Source organism: Mastomys coucha, unplaced genomic scaffold (assembly GCF_008632895.1).
Source record: "Mastomys coucha isolate ucsf_1 unplaced genomic scaffold, UCSF_Mcou_1 pScaffold22, whole genome shotgun sequence".
Lineage (NCBI taxonomy): Eukaryota > Metazoa > Chordata > Mammalia > Rodentia > Muridae > Mastomys > Mastomys coucha.
In genome coordinates this window covers 139,779,148-139,786,786 of record NW_022196905.1, presented here as the reverse complement: position 1 = coordinate 139,786,786, position 7,639 = coordinate 139,779,148, and the positions used below count along the sequence as shown (strand labels likewise).

At 41.6% G+C, this 7,639-nt stretch overlaps 1 pseudogene; it reads right to left on the bottom strand.

The window, feature by feature from the left end:
* LOC116104703 overlaps positions 1-7,639 on the bottom strand; it is a 49,960-nt pseudogene that overhangs the window by 8,943 nt on the left and 33,378 nt on the right.

The following is a 7,639-nucleotide window of genomic DNA, read 5'->3' as shown; positions in this document are numbered from 1 at the left end:
GTAAGTCAGGGAATGGCCAGACAACTGGGGATAGATTGGAAATTACATTGTGCTTATAGACCCCAGAGTTCAGGACAGGTAGAAAGAATGAATAGAACGATAATGAATGAATAGACCTTGACTAAATTAGCCTTAGAGACTGGCAAAAATGATTGGACAGTCCTTCTCCCTTATGCCTTGATCTGGGTTCAGAACACTCCCGGAATTACAGGACTGACACCATTCGAACTGATGTTTGAGACACCTCCACCTATCTATGTAACTTTAGAAACAGGAATGTGCTCTGATGATCCCTCTATTCCCTCATCTCATCTTGTAGCGCGACTCAAAGCTCTTGAAATAGTAAGAAAGGAGACTTGGGAACAACTAAAAGACATCTACACCACTGGCAATCTGAGGGTACCAGGTTAATTTGAGATTGGAGACGCTGTCCTGGTCCGGAGACACCAAGCTGGAAACCTTGAGCCACGGTGGAAAGAACCATATCTGGTACTGTTGACTATCCCTACTGCCGTTAAGGTAGAAGGGATTCCTGCTTGGATCCACATGTCCTACTGAAGAGGGCAAACCCCCCCCCCCGAGATTAACCAAGATGAGTGGACCCTGGATAAGACTGATAATCCTCTTAAGTTGTGTTTGCACCACAAAAACAACTCAAACCAGAGATCTTAATCCCTACACCCCAGTTCAGCAAACTTGGGAAGTGGCTAATGAAGAGGGAATAATTGTTTGGTCTATCACAGTGATACAACCCCTGTGGTCATGGTGGCCTGATCTCACACCCGACCTTTGTAGATTAGTGGCTGGGTCACTTACCTGGGATATTCCCAACCATTTCAACCTTCAAAAGCCACCAGCTGAAAAACTGTGTGTCCCGAACATGATAGGGAGTACATACGGGTGCTCGGGGCAGTTTTACGGAGCAAATCTGAGGTCTGCACAGTTTTATGTTTGTCTAGGCCAAGGCCATGATCGAATACTTAGATGTAAATGTGGGGGGGCTTCAGACTTCTACTATGCAGACTGGGGCTGTGAGACTACAGGAGAAGTCTACTGAAACCCATCTTCTGCCTGGGACTTGATCATGGTAAAATGAAATAGTACCCATGATAAACCAAACCAGGGAGAAAGAAATAGCCGTAAGTATCTTGAGAGTGGATGTGCAGTGTCCCTCACCCCCACTGGACCCTGTAGGGAAAATGCTGTAATCCTATAGTCATAAAATTCATAAACAAAGGGAAACAAGATCATCTAGGGTGGCTGAAGGGGAATACCCGGGGCTTACGATCATATGCTTCAGGAAACGACCATGAGTTAATTTTCAGAATTAAATTGACAGTAGAAAGTTCTTCCTCAATCCCGATAGGACCGAACAGTCCTTCCAGAACAAGGTCCTCCGGAAAAAACAAAACCCCTGGCCCAGACTGTGAAACCCTTCCATGCCTCTGCTACCCCTCTAACACCCTCAACCATTCTTCCTGTGAGCCTGTCAACAGGTCAGAGATTGTTTAACCTAGTTAGGGGAGCTTATTATGCCCTTAACAGAACAGACCCAGAGTCTACTGCAGACTGCTGGCTGTGCCTGTCTTCAGGTCCTCCATACTATGAAGGAGTTACCTACAAAGGGGACATTAATATGACCACTAGTAATACATCTTGTTCATGGGGCATGGGAAAAAAGTTAACTCTGACTGAAGTAACGAGGGAAGGCCCTGGTCTCTGCATTGGAAACCCCCCTCCATCCCACAAACACCTGTGTGGTCAGATTTATACTGTACCCCAAACAGATTCCAACCATTACCTCATACCATCCCCAGTAGGATGGTGGGCCTGCAATACAGGACTCACTCCATGTGTACCAACTAATGTTTTTTACTTCAGTCATGATTTTTGTGTTATGGTTCAGCTATTACCCTGTGTATACTATTATCCTGCCAACCATTTGGAAGATGAATATACTACCCATAGGCTTAAGAGGGAGCCAGTCACACTCACCTTAGCAATGCTAATGGGGGTGGGTATTACAGTGGGAGTAGAGACTGGAGTGACTGCCTTAATTGAAGGAAGACAAGGGATCAATCCTTAAGAGAAGCTATGAACGAAGATTTAGGAATGTTAAAAAAAAAAATTCATGCCAGGCGGTGGTGGTGCACGCCTTTAATCCCAGCACTTGGGAGGCAGAGGCAGGTGGATTTCTGAGTTCGAGGCCAGCCTGGTCTACAGAGTGAGTTCCAGGACAGCCAGGGCTACACAGAGAAACCCTGTCTCCAAAAACCAAAAAAAAAAAAAAAAAATTCATTGATGCCCTAGAGAAATCTTTGACTTCCTTATCTGAGGTGGTGTTACAAAACAGAAGAGGTTTAGATTTATTGTTCTTAAAAGAAGGAGGACTGTGTGCTGCTTTGAAGGAAGAATGTTGCTTCTATGCAGACCATACTGGGATAGTTAGAGATTCCATGCAAAAACTGAGAGAGAGATTAGAGAGAAGAAAACGGGATCAAGAAGCCCAACAGGGATGGTTCGAGTCTTGGTTCTCCAAATCACCGTGGATGACCATTTTGATCTCCACTTTAGTGGGACCATTTCTTATTATATGCTTAATTTTAATTTTTGGTCCCTGCCTGATAAATAGAGGAATTGCCTTTGTTAAAAATAGAATAAATGCAGTACAGCTTATGGTTCTTCAGCAACAATATCTATAGTCAAAATAGAAGAAGATGAGTATGAGTTCCATTCTCCCCCTGGTGATACGGACCTCTGATATGAACCTCTCATATTCCAAGATTAGAATTAGTCAGTAAAAGAAGGGGGGAATAAAAGGGGAAATTAAGTTTTAAAAAGAAAGATTGAGTCTGAAGCATGTATAAAGACAGTGGGCCAGGCCTGTGAATACAAACCTAAGCAGAGGCAAAAAAGCTATTAGATATCCCAGGGACTGACAGGTCAGGAAGACATAAAACCATAGAGATAGAGCAAAAATGCAAGGACATATCCGGGGCCCAGACATGCAAGGATGTGCCTGGGTGGACACAGAGTATGGGCCATCTGATCCTCTTAGATATAGTTGAAGGTCAGCTAAAAACCCCGAATAGCACCCCCTTTAGGACTTTTCAACTCTAATCTGCACAAACTACATTTAAAATAGCCAATCATGTATAGCCACACTGATTCCTTTGTTCCCCCAGACCTTTGTCCTATATAAACCCCTAACCCCTGAGCCTCGTGGTCAATTCCCTTGCCTCCTGCATGTGATTGGGGGTCGAACATGAGCTGCGAATAAACTGCCTTGTGTGTTTACATCAAGATGGTCTCTCATGTTCTTCGGGTGCATGTCTCCCGGGACTTGAGTGGGGGCTTCCTAGGGGGGTCTTTCAAAATGTTAACAAATTCAAATACATTGAAATCATGTAACTTTTCTCATCATAATGCACTAAAAATTAAAAAAAAATAAAATAATGATTTTCAAATTGGCATGACCTGGGAAAGTAGAGACAAGCTTTAAAAGCCACACTCTCAATGAATTGTATTAGGATTTCAAAAAAGACCATGCATCTTGAGTGTCTGGATTTCTTGAATTACGTAGAGCATGTTGGCTTCAAATTCACTAAGTAGAAAAGGATTACTTGAAATTCTTATCCTCTATCCTCTAACTCTTGAGTATAGGGATTGCATGTATGTACCATCTCAGCTTGTTCATGTAGTTCTAGGGATTAGAACCAGAGATTTGTGAACAATTCATAAGCATTTTGCCAACTGAGAAACATCCCAGACCACATGTATGAGTTTAAAGTTCCTCCGTAATTCTAATGTACATCCACTTGTTGAAAAGACTGTGAGAAGGGGGCACCTGTGAGCTCTGGAAGAAGAATGCAACATGCAACAGACATTGAAGGCATGGATGGCATATAACATACTCAATCTCCAATGGACATGATTAGAATTTCAAACAGAAAGTATGGAATCCTGTCACACTGGCCTACATTGACTCCTCATAATGTTAAGTTCTATTATTACAGACATAGAACAAAAGGCCCCTCAGTTAATACCTGGATACAAATAGCTCATTTGGTCAAAAAGAAATTATTAAACCGCAAATATGCATAATAATTTTTATAGATAGTGCCTTCAGTTGGAAAATGCCTCCCATAAAACACTATTAGGAGAGATACTTTCCTCCCTCACCTGTGTTTCTTTACAAGGCTGGAAGGAAAAGTTCTGCAGAACTTAAGTGAGAGCAAGTTTCATACTCATGAGAGCAAACCTCATGCCAATGCAGTTTCTGGGTCCACTTCCAAAGGGTAGGTATGTATAAGGATCAATGTTGCCCTTGTTCTCCTTGCTGAACCTGGAGACACAATGGTAGATTACAAGTTAACAAAGGATCAAAGCATAAGAGCTACACATGTGAAGTTGCCTTTTCACATCTAACTAGTACACATAGGTAGTCTGGGAAAGGTTCATTGAGCTTCTGCTTGCAGGTATTTGTCTCTGAGGATTTTACACTAAAGGTCCCATTCATTCCACTTCTCTTATAAGAGTCTCCATATGGTAGAGAAAAGATGAATGCTGTTCTTAAAAAAATACATCCTTGTGTGGGTACACACTAGTATAATAGTGGTGTTACAGGGTAGGGAACAGCCAACCATTTTCTGATCAGATTGGACATCCAAATCACAGAGGAAATTAATGCCTGGTACTGTAAATCAGGTCAGAATCATAGGCACTAGATAACAATGTACTGCTGTTGTTTTGCTAAGTGGACATGGTATCAAAATGTCTTCTAAATATTTATGGTTACACACAAAAATGAGTGCCGATCTCAGCCTTGGTCAGAAAACCAGTTTGCAGTGGGAGACTTTTAACACTGAAACTTGTGACTGGTCATAGTGTTGAGAATAGGCATTGGTGGAATTCTCAACCTCTCCAAAGCTCGGGAAACATCACAAAAGACAGGTTAAGAAGAATGTAAGGTTCAGGGCATGAAAAATGTGCTGTTAAATACCATCTTCTGAACATGACAAGGACATTGCACTCATCAACACACAGCAGCTGTGAATACCTATACAAGAATAGACACATCATCATTCCATTAGGAGTGGAAAAGGAATCCCATTACATCCCACTTGCCTAAAGATATGCTGAGAATAAGTTGGAGGAGGAGGGAGAAGTTTTTCTTCAATGGTGCAGCCACTGGAGAGCTGACCATTCTCCAGTATTTAACTTAACATTTATACTTATGCAAGCATCACTAAGTAAAATCACAAGTCACAAAAAAAAAAAACAGAACCACATAAAAACAGGAGGAAGACTGGATGAAGATAGACAGGGATTCCACATGAGTAGGAGAGAGAGGAGACGGTGATGTGAGGTGAAAGACCAGAATTGATTATGCATTCATGAGATTGTCAAAAAATAAAAAGGAAAAAGAAAGGAACTACATTTTTAAACACTAAAAATCCATTTAAGATAATGCTGTGTGCCAACTCTGAAAACCACATTTCATTTGGAATGCAGGACGAGTGTGTTTCTGCCTCATACTTAAGTGGGTGGTCATTAACTAACTGAGTAAGAAAGAGGAAAACATTCTGTATTTAATGGGTCACATTATCTTCCCATCTCACATCCTCTATTCTCTTGTTTTTTTTTCCTCTCTGCCATTCTCCTCACAAAATGAAAATGTATGCAAAATCATACCTAGACCATCTTCCTATAAGAGACATCAAAGCATACACAGACATGCAGAGCAAAGAGTAGGGATCCTGCTCCTGGGGTTCTGGTACCTTTCAGGGCAGAATTCTCAGGCTCTGGCCACCACTGTGGGTCATGGTGAAGAGCATAAGATGGAATCATCCCTGTTGACCCTTTGGGGATAAACACACCATCAATTTCAACATCTTTTTTACAGACTCTCTCAAGTCTATTAGCAATGGGATATAATCTCATGGTTTCATTCAGCACCATATCCAGGTATTCCATCTCCATTATGATATCGTAGGTGGGAGTTGCCTGGGAAGAAAGAAAAAGATTTGTGCTGAAATTTTAGATTATCTTTCAACTGTGTCTCGTGTTGAATTATCAGCATCCCCAAAGTCAAGCTCAGCAGCTCAGAGAACTTAGTACTTCCAAATCATTTTAAAGCATTTTAAAATTGTTTTAATTCATATATGTAGATGTTTTGTTTATGTATGTTTATGTATATCATATGTATACAGTGCCCACAGACGCCTAAAGAGGGCATCAAATTTCCTGTAACTAGAGTTAGAGCAGTTGAGAGCTGCCATTTTCATCTTGGCACTCAATTGTGGATGGATCCTGTGGAAGAGTAGCCAGTGCTCTTAACCATTGTGCCATCTCTTAAGCTTCTTACAAAGTGGAATAGCTGCCACTTGGGGCCTGAAAGATGCTCAGTTAGTGAAGTTTCTACTATGAAAGCCTAAGGATAAGAGTTAAGATACAAATCATTATAAAGCCTGACACAGTGCCATGCATCTATAATCCCAGTAGCAGGTAGACTGAGGCAGGGTATGCCTGGTTCTCATTGGCTAGACAACCTAACCCAATTGATGAGCTCCAGGTTTTTTAAGAGAGCCTGTATCATAAAACATAGTGAAGAGTGATTCAGAAATATACACAATGTAGACTCATGACCTATACACACACATACATGCACTTATGTGCACATATTTACATGCATGTATACATACACACACACACACACACACACACACACACTGAGAGAATGAGAGCAGGGAGAAATTTGGCTCATGATTTAGACACCAAGGCTCACACCTTGATTTCTTTTCCTATAACTATAGATAGACAGAGTGTATCATGGCACAGAGCTGAGTCAAACTATGCAACTCAATCAAAGCCAAGGCTAGCCTCTTTTGGTGCACAGCTGGGACACAGCATCACTGAACCATGCAGAGAGCTGTATAACTGCATATCTTTAACATCACACAGGTTGTGTGCATGTTGCTTGCTTGACACTCTTGTGGTCCTAGGTAATAGACACACCAGGCCCAGCCCTTTGTCACAACAACCTTCTGTTGCCATGAGATGATTTACTGCCCATTTCTCCTTCTGTGTTCCTTTTATGATAATTTCTAAATGGCTCTGGGTAAAACTGGTGTTTGTGCTCTTGTTACAAATTAACAAGGGATGCTCAGACAGCTCAGTGAGCAAAGGCACCTGCCACTGAGCCTACTAACCTGATTTGGACCCTTAAAACTTATGTAGTAGAGACAGAGAAGAAATTCCTTCAGGTTATCCTTTGACCTCAAAACACATGCTGCAGCACACATGACCACATACATAAATAAACTGAAATACATACATGAGTACATACATGTATATGCATATATAAATACATACATAGTTACAAAAATGTAAAAAAAAAAAAACCCCAGAATATGGCTCAGTGGTGTGAATGCTAACACTACTCGCACATTCACACACAAAAATATATACACACCCCCACACACAACATACATTCACTAACCCTCACTCACACTGTTGTACTTGGCTCTCTTGGCTGCCTCTCTGTCTCTCTCTGTCTGTCTCTCTCTCTGTCTGTCTCTCTCTCTGTCTGTGTCTGTCTCTCTGTCTCTGTCCCTGTCTCTCTCTCTCTCTCTCTCTC